The following is a 24,696-nucleotide window of genomic DNA, read 5'->3' on the forward strand; positions in this document are numbered from 1 at the left end:
ATAATTAGTGTGTCAGTTAAAAATCATTTCTAAAGAGCATAGTGCTGGCACAAGTGCAAATGTTTTGGCCAATGGAAAATATAGAAAATCTAAAAATAACTCAAAGCTTTAGGGTCAATTAATTTTTCACAAAAAAACCAAAAGCACAATATGAAGAAATGTTAATTTCATCAATAAATGCTATTGAGAAAACTGGACATTCTACAAGCATAATAAAAAACTGGAACACTATATACAAAGAATTAATTCAAAGTGCATAAACAATTTAAAACCGAAATAGTACAAACTCAAAGGAAATAATGCATAAATGTTATGGTCAATGATTTCTTGAATAAGTTTCCAAAAACAAAAGTAGAAAAATGAGATTACATCAAAATAAATTTTTTTCACAGCAAAAAAATAAACCACAAGTAAGTTAAGGAGAAGAAAATATTTTCAAACCCTACATCTAAGAAGTGGCTAATTCACAAAATACACAACTAACAGCAAGTAAACAAATAACACAATTTTTTAAAATTTTTGTTTACTATTTATTTATTTGAGAGTGACAGACAGAGAAAGAGGGAAAGAGAGAGAGAGAAAGAGAGAGAATGGGCACGCCAGGGCTTCCAGCCACTGCAAACGAACTCCAGACGCATGTGCCCCCTTGTGCATCTGGCTAACGTGGGTCCTGGGGAATCGAGCCTCGAACCGGGGTCCTTAGGCTTCACAGGCAAACACTTAACCACTAAGCCATCTCTCCAGCCCGACACAACTTTTTAAATTGACAGAGAATCTGAACAGACATCTTCTCAAAAGAAGAGAGATAGTAATAGCAGACATATGTATTTTAAAAAGGTTCAGCATTTCTAAACATCAAGTAAATGCAAATTAAAATCACAATGAACTATCATATCACACCTGTTAGTAGGTAAAAAAGATGTCTGATAAATGTTGGTGAGAATGTAGAACAAAAGAACGTTTGTTGATTATTAGTTTCTGTGCTAATTAATGTAGCCATTTTCGAAAATTGTAGACAAGTTTCTAAAAAAAATAGAACTACGCACACCAGAACCAGTCATATGCCCTTCTCTTCCAACATGTCAGATCCATGATATCAGAGACGACATGCCAGAGCTAGCAGCCACCCCTATCTGCTCATCTAGTCACTGGAATTGTGATGCCATAGATGATACAATAGAGCCCATAGCCACCTGAACACCCAATTCCACCCACTAGACCAGCGAGGTCAAAGACCCATGCCTGATCCCTCATCCAACTGTCTCCAATCCACTGGACCTGTGAGGTCATGGGCCACATGCTAGAACCTGAGGTCTCTGGTCAGTGGCCCATTGACCAACTGTCATCTAGTGAAATCATCACCTAGCCAAGCCAGGACCACCTCTGCTACCCCTCCCACAAATCAGCACTAAGCATCTTCATGACTGAACTATTTATCATACCTAGCTGAGCCATGACCACCTGAGCTGAGAGAACACCAAGGAATAATATACTCAGTGCAGGTATGCCAGAAAGACATTCTAAAAGTAGGAACTCACATTCAGAGCCACTTCCAAACATCAAGCTAGAGCCAGAGGCAGAACAAGATTCAGACCTAGAGTCAGAGCCAGAACCAGAGCCAGAATAGGAGCCAGATCCACATACAAACACTGACCCAGAATCGTCCTCACAAACGGAGAGCACAGGGAAGAATCCACCTATCACAGAGAACTCCCTGCAGCAAGACAGGTTTCTAAGAACTGGGAAAGGAAGGTAAGAGATTCTATATGGAATCCAGCAATCAAGGGCTCTACAAATGGATAATAACACCTGTTTCAGATGGTATTCTGCTCTTAGGAGAGGACTGTGAATAAAGGTTGACACCCTGAATATAATCTAAAGGGAAAATGATATCTCAACCATAATACAACCGAGTCCCTCCAGAATCTGTAAATGTTCACAGTGAAAGAAGAAAATAGACTATAAAAATATAACTAATGACCTAAGTCCTGATATACTAGTCTCAATGCAAATACAAGTATCATGGAAAACTAAGACTAATTATTATGTCCCAAAACTGCCAATTCTACAGTAACATCCACTAATGAAACTGACTTAAAAGACATTCTAATAGCTACAAATTATGGACATTAAAGAACTCCATGCTAAGGTAATAAAAAATACTTTAAATACAAACACAAAAGAAATTTTCCAAAATCTAGGGAATGAGGTCTATCCAAGTACAGATGGCATACAAAAAACAAAAATGTATTAGAAAATAAAACTCCTCACATAATCTTAGTTATAATACTAATTATACAGAAAAAGATGTAATACAGAAACATGAAAAGCAAGAAGGGCTTGGAATAATGTCTTTCAGGTTCTCAAAGACCAGAGCTGCTAATCCAGACCCAAGAAAACTACCTGCCATTACTTGTAGAGTAAGAAAATCCACCCATGATAAAAGCAGGCTATAGGAAAATTTGACCACTAAGCCAGCTCTATGGGAGATACTGGAAAGAATTTTATAAGCTGAAGAGAATGAAAAGCATATCCACAAGGCTACAGTGGAAAAGCGAATGATGCTATAATTAGATGGAGCACAAATAAATAAGTTAATAATGCACCTTACAGCATTAGAAAAATCAAGAAAAAAAACAAATCACAAAACAATAGATTGGAAAGAAATAATTAAGAACAGGGCAGAAATTAATCCAATAGAAATGAAAAATTAGAAAGGAAGAGATAAGAAACAAATTAATAAAATTAGAGAAATAAAGGAATACACTATAATAGGAAACAATGAAATTCACACATAGAAATGGCCTTACTATTTTTGGCATTTTTGTCAAAGATCAGGTGGCTACAGCTACCCAGACTTACATCTGGGTCCTCTATTCTGTTCCATTGATCTACATATCTGCTTTTGTGCCAGTACCATGCTGTTTTTGTTACTATGGCTCTGTAGTATAGGAAAAAATCAAGTATGGTGATACTACCAGCCTTATTTTTGTTGTTCAAAATTGGTTTAGATATTCGAGGTTTTTGGTACTTCCAAATGAATTTTTGGATTGTTTTTTTCTATTTCCATGAAGAATGCCATTGAAATTTTGATGGGGATTGCATTAAATGTGTAGAGTGCTGTTGGTAAGATTGCCATTTTCACAATATTGATTCTTCCAATCCAGGAACAAGGGATGTCTTTCCATTTCCTACTGTCTTCTGCAATTTCTAACTTGAGTGGTTTAAAGTTTTCCTTGTAGAGATCCTTCACTTCCTTGATTAGGTTTATTCCAAGGTACTTTATTTATTTATTTTTTGATGCAACTGTGAATGGGAGTGAGTCTCTGATTTTATCCTCTGTGTGTTTGTTGTTAGCATATAGGAAGGTTACTGATTTCTGTGTGTTTATTTTATATCCCGCTACATGGCTATAGGTGTTTATCAGCTCTAACAGTTTGCTGGTAGAATCTTTAGGGTCCTTTATGTATAGAATCATGTCATCTGCAAATAATGGTAACTTGGTCTCTTTATTTCCAATCTGTATACCTTTTATGTGTATCTCTTGCTTTATTGCTATGGCTAAGACTTAAAGTACTATATTAAATAAAAGTGGGAACAGTGGACACCCTTGTCTTATTCCTGATTTTAGTGGAAAAACTTCAAGTTGTTCTCCATTTAGTATTATTTGGCTGCAAGCTTCTCATAAATAGCCTTTATTATGTTGGGATATGTCCCTTCTATTCCCAGTCTCTGTAGGACTTTTATCATGAAGGGTTATTGGAGTTTGTCCAATCTAAAATAAACAGATGGAATTTCCAGATGGAAATGACATACCAAAGTTATCACAATATTCATTATAAGAAGATGTAGATCATTTAATCAGACCTACAAAAACAATGAAGCAGTAATAAAAACCTTCCAACTCAAAAACTTCCTGGCCCAGATATAGTTACTGTACAATTCTATGAGCTATTTAAAGAATTTAAATAATTGAGCTGGGCGTAGTGTCACACACCTTTAATCCCAGCACTCGGGAGGCAGAAGTAGGAGGATTGCTATGATTTTGAGGCCACCCTGAGACTACAAAGTGAATTCCAGGTCAGCCTGATCTAGAGTGAGACCCTACCTCAAAAAACCAAAAAAAAAAAAAAAAAGAATTTAAATAATTGACACCAATCCTACTTAAATTACTCCACAAATTAGAAAGAAATGTTCCTAAACACTTCTTCTTTATGTTTATTTTTAATTATTCTACAAAGACACGGGGGGGGGGGGCAGAAGCACATCAGGCCTCCAGCTGCTACAAACGAATTCCAGATACATGTGCCACCTTGGGCATCTGGCTTCTGTGAGTCCTGGGGAATCAAACCTGGGTCCTATGGCTTGGCAGCCAAGCACCTTAACCACTAAGCAACCCATCCAGCCTGAAAACACTTATATTTAATTGAGACTTTTAATATGTGAACATATGGCAATTTGATCACAATCCCCTCCCATGCCCTCTTTTGTCTCCCTTTCCACACTCTTATTCCACTGAACCCTCTTCTTTCCTAGTGGTCCTTCAAGTATTATAATTCATAACATAAACAGACTCAAGGACAGAAACCACAAGATCATCTCAATAGAAGAAGAAAGGGCTTTTGGAAATATCCCTTCATGATAATGATAAACATCCTAAAGATAGTTGGAATGGAAATGAGCTGGGCATGGTGGTGCATGCCTTTAATCCCAGCAGATAGGAGGCACAGGTAGGAGGATCGCTGTGAGTTCCAGGCCAGCCTGAGACTACACAGTGAATTCCAGGTCATCCTGAGCCCTATAAATCTGAAAGCATCAAAGGCAATAATAGTCAGCCCCCAAATACAGCTTAATTGAGAGTGGTAAAGCCAACCAAGAATATGTAACCCATAACCTGCCCTGTCATTATTGGGGGCAGGGTCTGATTCAGAGCCAGGCTGACCTGGAACCATTTAAGAACATAAATCTCTACCTCCCAACTGACAAGATTAAGGGTACAGAGCAATATACATCCCTGAGGATTTTGGCTTTATAAGGTTATCTGTTTGTTTTAATCCCCACATTTGCATACTCTGCTGGCTTTTTATTGAATGTGTATATTGCTCAGTTGAATTTTAGAATTTGTCAATACACTGTTCCACTTAACCCACTAGAATACTTGAATAACAGGCAAACTCAACACCTAGGATTACTTCTGCTGTTGTCTTGGATTACAAGTGCTACACTTGGTACCTTAAACTTTTACCCTGAAGGTATATAAAGTGCGATTTTCACATCTAAGAACACTGCAGATAATTAGAAAACCCAAGCATCAAATCAACTCAGGATGCAAAAATTACTATTTAATAATAGAAGAAACACAAAGAATCAAGACAATACAATCCTACCAAAAATTATAAATCAATCAGAAATGACCCCCAATGAGACTCTTTTAGATAAAATGATTAACAACGATTCTAAAAAGTACAAATGGGCCTAGGAAACAAGCACGGGTTGCTATCCTAATATCTGACAGGATAGACTTCAACCCAACATTAGTGAGGAAAGATAAAGAAGTTCATATTATAAATATAATAGGAACATTCCAACAGGAGGACATTATAATCCTAAACATATATGTACCTAAAATGGGGGTTCCCAGTTTTATTGAACAAACACTATTAGACTTAAGGTCACAGATAACATCAAACACAATTGTAGTGGGAGACTTCAATACCCCACTCTTATCAATTGACAGGTCATCCATGCAAAAAATAAACAGAGAGACATCTGGATTAAATGATGTCATAGAACAAATCGACCTAACAGATATCTACAGAACATTCCATCCAAATGCTACAGAATATACATGCAAAATTCAGTAGTCCTAGCTGGATGTGATAGCATACCCCTCTAATCCCAGCACTCAGGAGGCAGAGGTAGGAGGATCACCATGAGTTTGAGGCCACCCTGAGACTACATAGTGAATTCCAGGTCAGCCTGAGTTAGTATGAGACCTTTCCACAAAAAAAAATAAAACAAAATAATCAGTAGTCTTCATATAAGCCAATGACAAACATATTGACAACGAAATCATGGAAATAATTCCATTAACAATTGCATCAAAACAAAATAAAATTGCTTCCAATAAACCTAACTAGGTCATAAAAAGACATGAAATCAGCCAGGAATGGTGGCACACACCTTTAATCCCAGCACTTGGGAGGCAGAGGTAGGAGGATTACAATGAGTTCAAGACCACCCTGAGACTATATAGTGAATTCCAGATCAGCCTGGGCTAGAGTGAGACCCTACCTCGAAAAAACAAAAAATAGAAATTAAAAAAGACATAAAAGCATTAGGGGTACTAGTCTATGGGAAGTGGTAGGGTCAGCAGGAGTGGAAGGGAGATAAAAGAAGGTAAAACAGGCATATGATCAAAATACATTATATATGTGCATGAAAATTCCATAATGAAACCTATTACATATAATTAATATATACTAATACAAATAAAAGAAAAAATAGAACTACAATGCTATTTAGCAATTCCACTTCTAGGTTTTTACCTGAAGTAATTAAAATTGGTATGCCAGAGATATATGAATTCCCACAAACATTTCAATATTATTCATAATAGTCAATTATATTTTGTCTACCTGAGTATCAACCAATGGAAGAATCACTAAATAAGACATATATACTTTATATGTTATATATCTTTAAAAGTAAAAAAAATTCATTGAAACAATATGATTGGAACTAGAGAAAATTAATACTAAGTGAATAAAGCCAAATACAGAAATATAAATATTAAATGAAATCATTTATATTCAAAATATGAAAAATGTTTAAACTCATATAGATAGAAAATATATTCAAAAAATTGAAGGCACAGCTTCAAAGAGACATTTGTTTCTTAATGTTCATAGCAGCATTATTTAACACGGCCACTAAGTACATACAAATTTATATATGTATGTACCTATGTGTGTCTACATATGTGTGTATATATACATACATATTAAATGAACAAAATAGATTTGTAAAAGATAATGAGAAAAAGGGAGGGAGGGAAAAAGGAGGGAGGAAAGGAGAGAGAGAGAGATTGGTTTATGAAAAGAACTGCCTTGGGAAACTGGAAATTAAGGAAGCTGAAATGTCCCAATCTTCAGTTGCAAGACAAATAAATAGGAGACTTAATCTGTAGTTCTTTATCAAATCCAAAGCTCAGAAAATCCTTTGGTAGAAGTTCCCATTTAAAAGCTGTCAGGCTCAAAAACAAACAAAAGATAATATCTCAGCATAATTCCAAGGTCTAAAAATGACCAATATCTCTGCTAATGGAATTAGACAAGAGTAATTTTTACTCATATTTTTTGCCGCATTCATGTTCAATTGATTGACTTAGTATTCACTCCACATTTCTATTGATAGTCATAATTAAACACCAAGTCCTCCAAAAGGCAGTGGATTGTTGGGGGTAGGATTATGGCTATTATAGCCAGACTCCCCTTTCCACTATTCCACTATTTGGCACACTCTCCTGTTGCTGTTGTCCATCTGTTGTTGGCCAGGAAGTGATGCCCACCCTCTGTTCATGCCATTATTTTCCCCTGCCATCATGGAGTTTCCCTCATGTTGGTAAGCCAAAATAAACCTTTTTTTTTTTACCCACAAGCCACTCTTGGTTGGGTGTTTTCTGCCAGCAATGCAAACCTGACTGCAACAGTAAAGTTGGTACCAGAGGAGTGGGATTATTGCTGCTAGACACCTGACTCCATGGCTTTGACATTTTAGAATTGCTTTGCAGGAGGATATGGATGAATTTGAAACCTTGGCCTAAGACACACCTTGCAGTGCTGTAAGTACAAGTCAATGGACCACTCTAGACAGAGTTGAAACACCTCTATACAGTTACTATGGACTTTGCTTGGACTGGGATAAAGCAGTTTATGTGAGCAGCTTGCTGTTATGCCCATATCCCAAGAACTTGTGCGGGGTTACATTGCATAGAAATGGAATGGTGTGAACAGAGGGATATGGCACAGAAATGAAATCTTTGTGTTGAAACTTCTGCCTCTTCAGCTTTTAGAACTATAATATAATAAATTGGTATTTTTTAGACACTTAGTTTTCAGTAATTTGTTACAAGACTGTGAAATTAATGTAGTCACTTTCAATATTTCTTGCATAAATGAATTCCTTGGAGAATAACAATAGTAAGAATAATTTTGTTATTAAAGACTGCTTTTTGCTCTAGTAATTAAGATTTCTAAATTATACCAAGGGATGCCTTTGATGTAAAAAACAAGCTTCTCTTACAGAACCACTGACTAGAACTAAGAAACACTTGGGACTTTCATAAAAACATGACACTGTATCTATGACTTTTAATTTCAGCTGCACATCTGAACCACTTGTGACTTAAAACAATACAAATTCCCAAACTGTACTCCAGATTATCACGTAAGAATGGCTCAGGGTTAGGATAACAGTTTTCATTGGACTTAAACCATATATTATGGTGTTTCCAAAGAGTATCCAAAACTAAGATATTGCTTCAAAATATCTTTTAATCAAATCTCTCAAGGTCCTTCAGGATTTTTCCTTCAAAGTCATACAATGAACACCTTTCATAATTCACTCAGACCTGGAATTTCTTGAATCTTCTTATTCACTACCCAAGAAATGAAAACAAAAATTATTCCAGACATAAGTTATCTCTTGCTTCCATCATACCTTCTTTCCCTCCAAAGCTTCATATATCCCCGGAAACCAGGCACAATCTCTTACATATAATAGATCCCAATAAATAGTTCTTGAATTTACTTGTCAATGTATATAGTAATCTTTGTCCTTTCTAAAAACTAGGAAGTCCTAATTCAATTCTAAGGCAGATAATCACAAACAATCTCTGTAGAACATATGATGCACTTCTAAAAGAAATGAGTGGAAGGTCTTGGAAGATGGCTCAGTGGATAAAGTGCTTGTCACAGAAGTGAAAAGCCTGGAGTTCGGTTCCTCAGCACCCACATAAAACCTGAACATGACAGCATGTGCTTGTAATCTCAGTGTGCCTACTGTGAAAGAGGAGAAAATCAGGAGCTTAAAGTCTCTCTACCCTGGAAAACACAGCAGCAAACAACAAGAAAAAGTAGGCCTGCCTCCAAACAAGGTGGAAGGGAATGACTAAAACCTGAGGTGATGCTTTGACCTCAACACCATGCCATAACACATGTGCACCCATACCTACTTACTTACACACACATATATAGAGAGAAAGCCAATAGCTGGGTTAAGGCACTTGCCTGCAAAACCTAAGAACTCATGCGCAAATCTTCAGGTCCCTGTAGCCAGAGACACAGTGACACAATCACACAAAGTCGCACATGCACATATGCACACAAGGGGTGCATGTATCTAGAATTTATTTGTAGCAGGCTGAAGGTCCTGGCACATCCATTCTCTCTTTTCTCTCTCTCTCTCTCTCTCTCTCTCTCTCTCTCTCTCTCTCTCTCTCTCTCTCTCCCCCCCCCCCCCTCTTCATCTCCCTCTCCCTCTTTTTCTGTCTCTCTCAAAATAAAATAATTTAAAAAGCCAGGGCTGGAGTGCTGGCTTAGTGTTTAAGGTGTTTGCCTGCAAAGGCAAAGGACCCAGGTTCAATTACCCAGTACCCACATTGGCCAGATGCACAAGAGGCGCATGTGTCCGGAGTTCATTTGCAGTGGCTGGAGGCCCTGGTGTGCCCATTCTCTCTCTCTTTCTCTCTTTCTCTCCCTCCCTCTCTCCTTTCTCTGATAAATAGAAAAAAAATTTAAAGACAATGGCAAAGTTGCCACATAACATCACCTGCTGACATTCTTATTTAAGTATACAGCACTTGCCAGCTATATATCTGATAGAGGATTAATATCTAGGATATACAAAGAACTCAAATGTTAAATAATAAGGAATCAAACAAGCCAATCAAAAAATGGGCTATGGAGCTAAATAGAACATTCTCAAAGGAAGAAATATGAATGGCATATAAGCATCTAAAAAAATGTTCTACGTCACTAGTCATCAGGGAAATGCAGATTAAAACTACATTGAGATTCCATCTCACTCCTGTCAGACTGGCCACCATCATGAAAACAAATGATCATAAATGTTGGCGGGGATGTGGAAAAAGAGGAACCCTTCTACACTGCTGGTGGGAATGCAATCTGATCCAGCCATTGTGGAAATCAGTGTGGAGGTTCCTAAAACAGCTAAAGATTGATCTACCATATGACCCAGCTATAGCACTCCTAGGCATATATCCTAAGGACTCATCTCATTTCCTTAGAAGCACGTGCTCAACCATGTTTATTGCTGCTCAATTTATAATAGCTGGGAAATGGAACCAGCCTAGATGTCCCTCAACAGATGAATGGATAATGAAGATGTGGCACATTTATACAATGGAGTTCTACTCAGCGGTAAAGAAAAATGAAGTTAAGTATACAGTAAATATACAATTTTGACTTGTTTTAGCTCAGCAAGTATTGAGTGCCTAACATATACCAGATTCTGTTAGGCAGTGTGTGATATTCACCAATATCACTGTCATTTTAAAATACTTCCTGTTTAGTATGGAGGGATAAGGCAAATATATTATAACTGTAAGATATAGAAAAATAGGATATGCAAGTAGAGGGACAATATTGGGGTTGAAAGATGTAAGGGGGGTTAGGAGAAGGGGATGGGAGACAGGAAGGGATGGGGCAGGTTTATCCCATAAAAGAGTAATCCATATGTTAACCTTCGTTAAATCATTTGAGAATATAAATTAAGCCATAAATTTTTATAGGAAAATCTTGCTGCCAGGTGTGGGAAACTTCTCAGTGCATTGTTGGTGTGGGAGGTCCATGAACACCCCAAAACAACACATGCTATTGCCAATTGTTGCAGTCAGGTTCACATTGCTGACAGAAATCCCCTGACCAAGAGCAGCTTTTAGGAAAAAAAGGTTTATTTTGGCTTACAGAATTGAGGGGAAGTTCCATGATGGCAGGGGAAAAAAACAACATGAACAGAGGGTGGACATCACCTCCTTGCCAACATAAGGTGGGACACAGCAACAGGAGAGTGTGCCAAACACTGGCATGGCGAAACTGGCTATAACACCCATAAGCCCACCTCCAACAATACACTTCCTCCAGGAAGCTTTAATTTCCAACTGCCATCAGCTGGGGATACTAGCGTCCAGCACACCTAAGTTTATGGGGGACACCTGAGTCAAATCTCCACACTCTGCCCCTGACTCCCATAAACTGATATTCATACATGAAATAAAATACCATGCATTCAGTATGACTTTAAGAGTCCCCATAGTTTTTATCACTTCCAATGATGTTCAAACATCCCTGTAATCCAAAGACTTTTAACTGAGCCATAATACCAAAAAAAAATTTTTTTTAATCCCCCAAATCCTATAATGGCACAGAGTAAACATTCACACTTCAAAAGTTGACACTGGGCATAGTGAAGAAATACTCAACCAATGCAAGATTTAAACAGGGCAAACATCAAACTCTGTATCTCCAATCCAATAACTCTAATCAGTGACAACTCTCCAAGTCTGATAATTCTAACCGGCAAGAAGTCTCTAGAGTCTGGAGACAGACTATCAGGACTTGAAGACAAGGTATAGGAATTGGATCACTCATTCAAAGGCAATTAATTTTCTTTAATGTATGAATGGAGCATGCAATATCTTTGGGACCCCATGAAAAGACCAAATCTATGAATTATGAGAATAGAAGAATTCATGTCAAAGGCTGAAAAATAATTTTCAATGAAATCATAGAACAAAATTTCCAACATCTATGGAAAGAAATGCTGATACAACATACAAGAGACATAGACAACACTAAACAGGTAGGATCAGAAAAGAAATTCTCCATATTAAAGCCAAGCATAGTAGTGCATGCCTTTAATGCCAGCACAGGCAGAGATAAGAGTAGTTCGAGGCCAGCCTGGGACTACAGAGTGAGTTCCAGGACAGTCTGGGCTAGAGTGAGACACTACCTCAAAAAAATAAATAAATAAAATAAAGAAATCCTCTATATCATATTGCAGTGAAAACAATAAATATACAGAACAAAAAAGTACATTGAGAGCTGAAGAGAGAAGGGCCAAGTTTCATATAAAGGTAGGGCCATCCCAGAATAAGAGATGACTTTTCTATGGAGACTTTAAAAACCACAAGGGCTTCAAATAATGTATTTAAAGTTCAGAAAGACCACAGCTGCCAATCAAGACTATTATACCTATTAAACCTACTTCTCATAATTGAAGGAGAAAGAAATATTTACCGTGACAAAAGCAGGCTAGGGAATTTATAACCACCAAGCCAGCCCATTCAAAGATATTGGAATGAATACTTCCCATTCAAGAGAAAGATAAACATATTCTAGAATCTATAGAAAAAATGAATATTGCTTAGTTTTTAAGCAAATAAGGACCACAAAACATACCAAAAGTACAAAACAAAAAGACAAATTAATGCACACTGTTCAATAATAACCCTGAATAATAATGGTCTCAACATCCTAATTAAAAGATAAAGACTAGGGCTTGTGAAATGGCTTAGTGATTAAGGTGTTTACCTGTTAAGCTTAAGGACTCTGGTTTGATTCCCCAGGACCTGCGTAAGCCAGATGCACAAGGGGGTGCATTCACCTGGAGTTCATTTGCAGTGGCTAAAGATCTCTTTCTCTCTATCTGCCTCTTTCTCTCTCTCTCAAGTAAATAAATAAATAAAATATTTTTAAGATAAAATAAAAGATAAAGACTAGAGCATAGGATTAGAAAATTAAATCCATAAATTTTATGCTTCTAAAAAACACACTACATCATCAAAGATAGATACTACCTTAGGTTGAAAATATGAGGGAAAATATTCCAAGCAAATAGGACCTGGAAATAAGCAGACATCACTAATCTACTATCTGACCAAACGGGCTTCAAATCAAAACTAGTCAGAAGAGAAATAGAAGATCATTTGATACTGATTAAGGGTTCACTCCAACAATAAGACATTACAATTCTAAACATATGCAAACCAAAAACAGGTACACCAAATTTCATAAAATAAGCCCTCCTGGATTGAAATTCATAGATTGGCCCTAACATAGTAATAATGAGATAGTTCGATACTCCACTCTTAGAAACATAGAGACCATGTGTACAAAAAAAAAATAATAATGAGAAAAATATTGGAATTAAAATGATATCATTTTATGGATCTAACAGATATTTATAGAAAATTCCATCAAAACATTAAAGAATATGCAATCTTCTCAGCAGCCCATGGAACTATCTCTAAAATGGATCACATGTTAAGACACAAAGCAAGTCTCAAAAAATGTAGGCAAGTTGATGGACATCTGGGTTGATTCCAGCTCTTAGCTATTATGAATTGAGCCACGATAAACATGGTTGAGCAAATCTCTCTGGACTGTGGTTGAAGGGTTTTAGGGTAACTCTATAGTCAGCTTTTTCAGGAGTCTCCATATTCTCTCTCACTCTCTCCTTCTATCTCTCTTTCTTTATCTTCTCTCTCTGCTTGCAAATAAGTAAATAAATAAATAAATAAATTGAATGCCTAAACTACACTAACCTTAACTTCCTTATTAATCAGATTGTTTCTTCCATCATCCCTTCCCTCAGATTTCATGGAGCCATAGTGTTGATCTGGCAGAATTCCAGACCAACCTGGTGCTCTAGTGCCATATTCACTTCCCTCTGGCCACATATTACCCTTTTTTCTCTGTTGAGAAAGCCTACCATAAGCAGCCTTCTGTAGCAAAGATCAGCAATGCCTTCTTAGAGCCAACCAACCAGACAGCTGTGTCACCTAGGATTATAAATACATTGTCTCCACCCATTGTACTGTGATAATTTGGATCCCAAAGATGTCAATGCTACAATTGCCACCATCAGGTCCAAATGCAATACGGAGTTTGCAGACTTGTGTCCCACTGGCTTCAAAATTGGAATTAATTACCAACTTCCCATCTGGTACATGGTGGAAACCAGATTCAGTAAGACATGTATCTGCTAATCAATACCACAGCCATTGCTCAGGCCTGTTCTCACCTGAACTACAAGTTTGATTTGATGTTTTCCCAGCATGCCTTTGTTCACTGGTATATGGGTGAGAGTATGGAAGAGGCCCGTGTGTAACAATACCAACCAGCCAGCCAAGATAAGCCCACTGGTACAATAGTGACACATCTGCAATGGGATAACCAACTGCTTTCTAATTGGATGTGATGATGTCTGTTCCATAGTAGTGAATTTATGACTAGTATTGTAAACCTAGCCAAACATTCATGGCTGGGGTGGTTACAGGCTCTAGGGAGGAAGTTACTGCTGTTGTTTGGCTAAATGTACATGATGCACCTATCCAAATACCTTCTGAATAACTACATTTATGCGCATAGAATAGTGCTGCTGCTAGCTTTTGTCAGAAAAGCTTCTTTAAGCAGTGGTCAGCAATGATTACAGAGACTCATAACTGATCAAAATGCTGAGAAGAGACTGCTGAATGCTCATCCCTAAATGGGACATTTATATCACCCTCTCCAAGGCTCAGGGAACATAGTGGAAGAAAGAGAAGAAAGAATGTAAGAGTAGGAGGAAAGAAGAAGAGCAGTGGAATGTTAGCCTCCAGCCAGAGTTGCACTCTTAGCAGTAATTATTACTTGCACAAGATTTGGTCTGTGGACATCCTTTCAAGGACAGGAAAGGAACATATGGAGTCTCACACCTCCCTAAGGATCTATATATAGTTAATGATTCATGGGTAAGAAAGAATTTTCTTCAGTGGTATAGCCACTGACATGGTTCCCATTCTCCTATACCTATTATTTCTCCATGCTTTCATAAACAACCCTAGTGAAACTCACTGAGTCACAAAAAAAGAACGAAAGCAAAAAACAGATCTGAGTTTAATCCTGTCTTTGAAAGATTCCGAACATTGGACAAATAAGATAAAACAAATATCTTAGAAATAGGCCAATATGTAGAATGAATTTGAATCTATATTAAAACAAACTTATTTTTAAAAACAAACATATTTAAATTTTTTAATATTTTATTTTTATTTATTTGAAAGAGAGATACAGAAATAGGCAGAGAGAGAGAGAGAGAGAGAGAGAATGGGCACACCAGGGCCTCCAGCCACTGCAAGCGAACTCCAGATGAATGTGCCCCCTTGTGCATCTGGCTTATGTGGGTCCTGGGGAGTCGAACCTGGGTCCTTTGCCTTTGCAGGCAAGTGCCTTAACCGCTAAGCTACCTCTCTCTCCAGCCCCATATTTAAATTTTTAAAAACATAACATTTTCAGTCATACTGAGTTAACCCCTGTATGAAGGACCTCATCTTAACTTTACTACCTCTGTAAAGACCCAAATACATGTAGTCTCCATATACATTCACATCGTAAGACACTAAAAATGAGGGATGCAATATATTTTATGGCACTAATTTCAAACCATGGCAAAAAATGTAGAGTTTGAAGGCAGGGAGAAAAACAAAGGAGGTATTTTAATATGCCAGGACAGATAACAATGAAAAATTAAGCAGACACACTGCAAATAGGTATGAAATAGAAACAAAATTTCAAGAAGCAGAGTTTGGAAGGTAAAAGAAAAGAATTATAGCTGACTCTGTTTTATAGCTTTGTTTACTAGGACACCATTGATCATAAACTATAAATGGACACAGGTTTGATAATATATAAACGGTTTAAGACATACTAAGTGCCCTGTGTGTGAAAGACAGAAAAGAATTTGCCTGTTGCATTCTAAAAAGGTTTTCAGGCAATGCTGCTGTTACTTATGTAAGTATCATAATATGATAACCTCAGATCTAAAACAGTACTACTCACCCTTGCTTCTATATCAGAATCACCTAGGGAGCTAATGAACATTCCTTCTTGCATGTGCCCTTTCCCCATACAGCAGTAAGACCAGCTGATCTGAACTTCTGCCAATTGATAGAAGCCAACAGTAAACCAGGGACAGAACTCTCTTAACAACTCAGCGTAAATTGCATAGAAATTCACCTCAAAAGGTAACAGAGCTGATCTTCAAATCAGGTTATATAGGTATGAACTGAAGTGCTAATCAAATCTCCTATATCTGGGCATGTATGTTTAATATGCTTTGCCATTTTTTAATTGTTGTGTGTTAGGGCTAATTTCTGTCATTTTTTTTTCTCTTTTTAGTGCCTTAAAAAAAATCTCTACTCAAGCATATATATTCCAAATTGGTTTTGCTTGTGTATGTATATTGCTCAGTTGGATTTTAGGTATGTTCTGTATTTTTTGCCATCCAGTCTACTATTGAGATCTCTCTATAAATCTTCCCATACACAACTCATATATTCTCCCTCTTTTTCCAATATCTTCTCCACATTCCCTTCTCTTTATCACCTCTTCTTTATTATTTCTATTGATTCATTTGAGAGACAGACAGAGAGAGAGAGAATGGGCATGCCAGGGCCTCTAGACACTGCCTACAAACTTCAGACACATGTGTCACTTTGTGCATCTGGCTTATGTGGGTCCTGGGGAATGGAACTTGAATCCTTTGGCTTTTCAGGCAAACACATTAACTACTAAACTAATTCTAAAGCCCACCTCTTCTTTTTAAAAACATACTTTATTTATTTGAGAGAAAGGGAGAAGGGGAAGAGGCAGATGGAGAGAATGAGTACACGAGGGCCTCCAGCCACTGCAAACAAACTCCAGATGCATGTGACACCATGTGCATCTGGCTTATGTGGGTCCTGGGTACCTGAACCTGGGTACTTAGGTTTTGCAGGCAAGCTCGTTAACAGCTAGTCCATCTCTCCAGCCCTCTCCTCTTCTTTATTATCCATTACTACAAAATTCAATAGCCTCAACAACCTCTAAAATGGACTCAAGGACAAAAATCAAATGATCATCTCAATAGATTCAGAAAATACTTCTGAGAAATTCTAATATATCTTCATGATACAAGCCTTGAAGAAACTGTGAATAGAAGGAAATACCTCAACATAATAAAGTCTATACACAATTAACCAGTAATTATACTAAATGGCAAAAATAGCATTTACAATAAAATCATGAACAAAATAAGGGTGTCCATTTTCTCCCCTCTTATTTATTATGCTACTAGAAGTCTTAAATACAGCAACAAGAGACACAAATAAAAGTGCTATAAACAGGAAGAGAATGAGTCAAATTATCATTATTTGCAGATGATATGATTCTATGCATAAGAGATCCTAAAGACGCTATCATAAAACTATCAGAGCTGATAAACATTTGCTGCAAAGTAGCAGAATATCAAAGTAACAAACAGAAATTAGTAGCATTCTTCTATACCAATAACAAATGTGCTGAGGATGAAGTCAAGTAAACAATCCCATTCACAACTGCCTCAAAAAACTTACCTTGAAATAAACCTGACTAAGGAAGTGAAAGACATATACAGTAAAAACTTTAAAACATTTAAGAGAGAAACTGAAGACACTAGGAAATGGAAAGACATCCCAGGATCATGGATTGGAAGAATAAATATTATAAAAATCACCAAAAGCAACCTACAGATTTAATGAAATTCCCCCCAAAATAACAATGTTATTCTTCAGTAAAATAGGAATTAAAAAAAAAAAAACTTAAAATTAACCTAACACATGAAAGACCTCAAATAGCCAAAGCAATCCTGGAAAAAAAGATTAACACTGGGGATATAACCATACCTGATTTCAAGATACATTATAGAGAAATAGTAGCAAAAACAGCATGATATGTAGATCAGTTTCCTAGAATAGAAGATATAAACATAAACTCAAAAAACTAAATAATAATAAAATCAACACAATCACAAATGTGCTAGAGGATGGAATAGAAAGTTCTCCCCCAAAACAGAAACTCAAATAGCCAATTAATAATTTTAAAAGTGGCCAGGCATGGTAGAATACACCTTTAATCCCAGAACTCAGCAAACAGAGGTTGGAAGAGTGCTGTTAGTTTGAGGCCACCCTGAGACTACATAGTGAACTCCAGGTCAGCCTGGGCTAGAGAGACCCTACCTTGAGAGACTAAAAACAAAATGCAACCATTTAAAAAGTATTCAGCATCATTAGCCATGAAGGAAATGAAACTTAAAACTACTTAGAGATTTCATTTCACTCATTCAGAATGGCTACCATTAAGAAATCAAATGATAATAAATGCTGGCAAGGGTGTTAGGAAACAGTAAACTTTATTCTCTGTTGACAGGAGTGTAAAATCCTGCAGTCACTGTAAAATTCATGTATGAGGATTTTTTTCTGATTTTTAAAAATTATTTTACTTTATTTATTTAAGAGAGAAAGATGGACAGAGAGAGACTGGGCACACTAGGGCCTCTAGCTACTGCAAATGAACTCTAGATGCATGCAACCCCTTGTGTATCTGGCTTATGTGGGTGTAGGTACTGGGGAATCAAACCCTGGGTCCTTAGGCTTAACAGGCAAATGCCTTAACTACTAATCCATCTCTCTAGCCCATGTATAATCTTTTTAAAAGCTAAAAATAGAATCACTTATGACCTAGCTATACCACTCCTGGTCATATACCCTAAGGACTCTGTACTGTACAGACTCTTGCTCAGCCATGTTTATTGCTTCTCTATTCGCAATAGTAAGGAAATAGAATCAGCCTAGATGCCCATCAACTGATAAACAGATACTGAAGATGTTGCAATATACAAAATGGAGGGGTTTTTCAGCTACAAAGGAAAATAAATACATAAACTTTTCAGGAAAATAGATGGAACTGGAAAATATTATATTAAATGAGGGAACTCAGGCTTAGAAACATACCACATGTTCTCTTTCATATGCAATTCCTAGCTTCAAATTTTTAGATTTGTATGTAAGTTGGAGTAAGAATCAATAGAGGCTAGAAAGCTAGAATTGGGCCATGAATAGGGAAGGAATGGGAAGGGCTTAAGGAGAGGGGATAGTAGATATGTAGGTAGAGGGACAGAATATTGGAGCTGGAGAGTTTTGACTAGGGTCAAGGGAGGGGGATGGAGAAGATGGTGAAGGTGAATCAAAACTAGAGATATTATGGAAAAACCATCTGGAAACGTACTTCTTTGTTAGGTACTTAACAAATATAATTTCAAAATGAGAAGAGTTTGAGCAGAAGTGTACTGCAGATGTTTACAATGTTGCATATAGGTTGTTACATGAAAATCCCAATATCAGAGTTGGGATGTTTCCTAGTGGAAGGTTAGTCAAGGAGGTTTCTCAGGTCCCTAAAACAATCAAAAGATTATTGCTAAGCTTCATGGTTGCCTACCAGAACTACATGGCAAGACCCTATTGCTGAGGGTACTACATGCTTCATTTGCAAGACACTGAATAATAAACTGAAACTGAGCTGGAATCATTCTCCCTGCTGACTAGCTGTCATAGTGCTGCGAAGTGCCCTTTAGTAGTAGTAGGCTTCTGGAGAAAATTTATCAACAGTCTTAGCCAAATGGTGCATCCACCCTAAGTGCTACACAACTGTTCTGCCACACAATAGTAGCATGATTAGATTAGATTTCAGGGCTATTTCACAGGAAGAAATTGATGCCTGGTACTGAAATCCTAGTTAAAGTCTATGTTTGGGAAAGTTTATAGGCCCTAGGGGGGAAGCTACTACTGTCCAAATGAATATGTGGTGCTCATCAATTGCCCTATAACTATTTATACCCATAGATTAATGCTGCCCTCACCTTTGGTCACAGAAGCATATTTTTGGAGGAGGGGGTATTGAAGTAGGGTCTTGCTCTAGCTCAGGCTGACCTGAAATTCACCATGTAACCTTAGGGTGGCTTCAAACTGACGGCGATCCTCCTACCTCTGCCACTGGAGTGCAGAGAAGCTTTATTTGGGGGACAGTGACTACTGGGGAGAATCTAAGCTCGTCAAAGTGCTGACAATAAGTGATTTCTGAGTGGTAAAAGTTAACTGAGACATCTTTATCACTCAGTCCAAGACTCAGGGAGCACCGTGGAAGGGGGTCAGAAATAATGTAAAAGCAAAAGAATAGGGAGGAGTACTTTGGAATACTGTCTTGAGACCATGAAGTGGCTCACAGTGGCTGTCAATAACAGCAAAATACCTGCATCATATTGGGAGTAGGCCCATCATGCATGATGAAGACAAAAATAAATTAAGATGAGCTAGAGAGATGGCTTAGTGATTAAGGCCACTTGTTTTCAAGCCTATAGGCCCAAATTCAAGTCTGGAGGCAAAGTAGCACATTCATCTGTAATCTCAATGTGCAGTATTGCAATTGGAGGTAGGGTCAGGAGAATTTACAAACTGCTGGGGGCGGGTAAGTGCTATGCTGGCGCATGTAGGAAAGAGAGAAAGATTGAGAGAGACCCTGTGGCAAAGAAGAAAGTGGAGGACAAATACCTTGAGGTTGTTCTCAGATCTCCACACATGTGTCATGACATGCACCCATACATACAATGCTAATAAATTACAGAAACAGAGAGAGGGGTGAAGTTGGAATTTTTTGCAATTAGCCCTCATAAAACCACTTTGCCTTGGCATGCATAGAAATTCTCCACAATCATAGGCCAAGAAAGGATACCAAACAATTCAAAGTACTGTGAAGAAACCACTGAGACCCCTTAAAGGAAGATTTCTACTGCTTTTCTTGAATACTTGTTAAACCTTTCATTGTGTTAGAAAAATAATAAGCATATTTCAGCAACATATAGCAACTAAGGGCTTCTCAGTTCCCATATACTCAGAAATACCCCCCCCCCGAAAGAAATCCTAACCAACATGAACACAAAGGGACAATCAAATGTTAAAATGGAAACATAGCTGGACATGGTTTCTCATGACTTTAATCCCAGGCTGAGGTAGGAGGATCACCATGAGTTTAAGGCTGCTCTTAGCTACAGAGTGAGTTCCAGATTAGCTTGGACTAGAATGATACTCTATCTCAAAAAAAAAAAAAAAAAAAAAAAGAAACACAGCAGTTCCTAACATATTGCATGAATACCAAATACAGGATAATGACTGTAGAATCAACACATAGTTCCCTCTGGAACCTCCATTCAAGAGTGTAGACAGTTGAGTGGGTGAGACTTGCACAGGTGTCTTTTTACTTTATGACAAGACTATACTTTCACTGTCGAAACCAACCAGAAATGTTTCAGCTGGATTTGTGTTTTCCCTTGTTTTCAAGAACCTTGTAGGGGGAAAAAAAATGAATGTTTTTTTTTTTTTTCATTTGAATCCAGCTGATCCAATAATATGGCCTTGTGGAATAAGGTTGTTTTGAGCTTTAGAAAATCTACTGAGACAAGACAGAATAAAGTGCTTTAGCTAAATGTTGCCTAGGAACCTAGAACAGATGCATTCTGCTTGATGAGAATTGGTACTGGGAATGCAATGAAACCCAGCATATAAAGAAGGGAGGTCTCTGTGCTTTCTATTTAATACTAGAGATAGCTAGACTGATATATTGCAGACCAGTGGAAACACTGTCACTCCATTGACCAAATAGAAATTTTCAGAATGAAAATACTAGTCCTAAAATCACAAACATGTTTTCATCTGTTTGGTCTGTGGAGATAACATTAAATTCCATTCATAATCCTGCCATCTTCCCTAGGCAGAAACAAAAAAAGGACACAAGTAGGTAAGGCATGTCACTGGTGCATAAGAGGACATACCACCTCATCTTTATCGAGCAGAATGGTGCTTGTGAGGCCTCCCTTCCCAACACAATCTCCTTGAAATTATTTAAGGTAGTCTTAGCTTTCCTACTTAAGTGTTCTGTCCTGGTGTCATTACATGACATTTTGACTTAATTTCTTATGTTTTTCACTTAGGCTTGCCAATCACATGGATTTGAACAAATGAATGCCTGGCACCAAAGAAAAGAAAATATGCATGGACTGGGAAACTGTATGTTAAAGATGCTTGGCAATTGATGGAGTCAAATTTAGCATTTCTCTCTATATCCTGAGAAGAAAACTTGGCCAACAATCAGTCAAGAAAAAAGTGGGTAATAACATTTTGTACAACTGTGTGGTTTCACAAGCCATCTAGCAGCACAATTATCCATAAGCAATGTACTTGGCATCCAAAAAGATATTTGTGGAATAAATTAATTTGTTCAAGTCGTCTACACTGCCATGATGTTTCTCAGGAAATGAAATATTTTTTCTCATCTAAAACTGCAGATCCAATTGACTCTGAGGTTAACTAATGTGCATCTTGGTATCATTGCCCAAGGTGCACCTCCTAAAAATCAGCTGGATGTTAGAACCAAGTTTGAAGGCTGGTCGGAGGAAGAAAAAAACTGCTCTGTTCACACAGATTCCTCCCAACAAGCAGGCAGTGTTATACTACAGGAAGGCAAAACATTGACATCCTTCTTGAAGTTGAATTTCCAGTCCAAACACAGACTTCCCAGAGGTGAAATTGTGCACTGTTCCTTTAAGAAGCCAGGCAAGATGGAGCCCTCCCAGCTCCTGGCTGGAGGCTTCAAGCAACCTGATAGGGATGCTAGAGTGTGACAAAAAGAAAGAATGCCAGGAGCGAGGAAGTGAGCTTCTAACACCAGGAGGGGAAATGCAGCTTCTAAACATACAAACATTCAAGAGAGCAGCTTGCTAGCTGCCAGTGGGAGCTCCCGTAGGCTGTAAAGGGTCCCTCCTCCCTCCCCTCGGCTCTCCTCCCCTCCCCTTCCTACCTCACCCAGCTCCACCCGTTGGGTCCTTGAATGTGCCTCCTTCTGTAATGCAGCTCCACTCCGCCGCCCAGTCACGACCCCAGAGAGGGTGGCCGAGAGAAAGGTGTGAGGGGAGAGGGGTTGGTTAGGCAAAACGACGGGGACTTACTTTGGGGTTCTGCGCTTCCGAAGGCATCCTTTCCTCCCAGCCCCGGGCCCGGGGCGACGGACGGACGGACGGACGGACGGCGCCTGGACTGAGCCGGTGGACCTGGGCTCCCCACTCCCTCCGTCTACAAACCTAGCTCAGTGAAGAGTTAGGGGACCGAGAACCGACTAGTGCCGGTGTACCCTCGATTTTTAATGATCTTAAGACAAAACAGAAGGGCGTGAGAGAGTTAGCCAGTGGTGGGAGTGGAGGTAAGCTCTAAAACCCTCTTTGTCACTCGCTTCTCTCGCCCAGAAGCAGTGGAATCACGGGCAATGGTTTTCTTTTTTCTTCCTTTTGGTTTCTCCCAGCTGCCTGTCCCAGACCCCACCCAGCGGCTCCACCCCATCCACTGCTACACATTCTGTCAATCACCAGCCCTTTTAAAGCTGCACCGCACTTCTTGGGGTTTCCACCCTTTGGCGGGCGGATGAAATTATGGACCTCCTAGCCTTTGCAACAACATCCTGGACCTTTTTGCTGAGTTTATGAAGCTGAGGTTAGTGCCAAGTGGCGGCAACCCCTCCCCCCTGCCCCCAAGCTTGTCTACTGTGCTCCACCCAAACTCCTTCCGGCCAAGCCTGCCCTAGCCCTGCCACACCCCACTCGGTCTCTTGACTGTGTTTCTGGTGAATGTGCGTCCCCAGCCTGCCAGGACTGCAAGAAAGTTCCTGCTGCGCCCTCCCTGGCGCCGCCAACTCCCATGCAATTTCTGGACTGAAGTGACAGAACCGCTCTCCAGGACTGGGGCTCCTCTTTTCTGTCTGGCTCAGAATGCTATACACCTTCGCCTCCTTGTGATGCTCCAGGTTTCTGACGAGAATGAGGGGAAAGACGGTATTACTGATTCCCAGAAATGTGTCTGATGCCTTTCATACACTCTAAAAAGCATCCCAATACTATCACCCTACTTCATAAATAGTCTTTGAGACCCTGTCCCAAAAGTATAAAGTGGGACATCAAAAAATTATCCATCAGAAATCACCTTTGGGACTGGAGAGATGGTTTTGCAGTTAAGGCATTTGCCCACAAAGCTAAATTAGGACCCAGGTTCGATTCCCCATCACCCATGTTAGCCAGATGCACAAGGTGACTAATGCATCTGGAGTTCCTTTGCAGTGGTTGGAGACCCTGGTGCACCCATTCTCCTCCCAGGTGATATGCAATTCTTAAGTTAAAAAATCCTTGGGCTACACAGATGGCTTAGCGGTTAAGTGCTTGCCTGTGAAGCCGAAGGACCCCAGTTCAAGGCTCGGTTCCCCAGAACCCACGTTAGCCAGATGCATAAGGGGGTACATGCATCTGGAGTTCGTTTGCAGGGGCTGGAAGCCCTGGTGCACCCATTCTCTCTCTCTCTTTCTCTCTGTTGCTCTCAAATAAATAAATAAATAATAAACAAATTTTTTTTTTTAAAAGTCCTGAGGCCGGGCATGGTGGAGCACACCTTTAATCCCGGTACTGGGAGGGGGAGGTAGGATGTTCGCTGTGAGTTGAGTTTGAGGCTGCCCTAAGAATACAGAGTGAATTCTAGGTCAGTCTGGACTAGAGTGAAACCCTACCCTGAAAAACCAATAAATAAATAAAATCCTGTCTTTAGAGCTCAAAAATATGTCAAGCAGCTGAGCACTTTTCACCATTTTCAGTACTTCTCAGATTCTGGCCACCCTCATCTCTCAACTATAGGCCTAGAGGAGTTTCCTTCCTGGTCTTCCTTTCCTCCACTTCTACTTGCCTAAAATCCAT

The 24,696-nt window shown here is 38.7% G+C and overlaps 1 protein-coding gene across 2 annotated transcripts in view; it reads right to left on the reverse strand.

Moving 5' to 3' along the window:
* Klf8 (Kruppel like factor 8) overlaps positions 1-23,309 on the reverse strand; it is a 133,377-nt gene extending 110,068 nt beyond the window's left edge. The window contains exon 1 of one of the 2 annotated variants that reach the window (XM_045140466.1): positions 22,915-23,309. The gene's annotated coding sequence lies outside the window, so the exon portion shown is untranslated. The remainder of the gene's footprint in view (positions 1-22,914) is intronic. The other variant, XM_045140467.1, reaches the window with a different exon arrangement.
* Between the last annotated feature and the right edge of the window lie 1,387 nt (positions 23,310-24,696).

Source organism: Jaculus jaculus, chromosome X, assembly GCF_020740685.1.
Source record: "Jaculus jaculus isolate mJacJac1 chromosome X, mJacJac1.mat.Y.cur, whole genome shotgun sequence".
NCBI classification, from domain to species: domain Eukaryota; kingdom Metazoa; phylum Chordata; class Mammalia; order Rodentia; family Dipodidae; genus Jaculus; species Jaculus jaculus.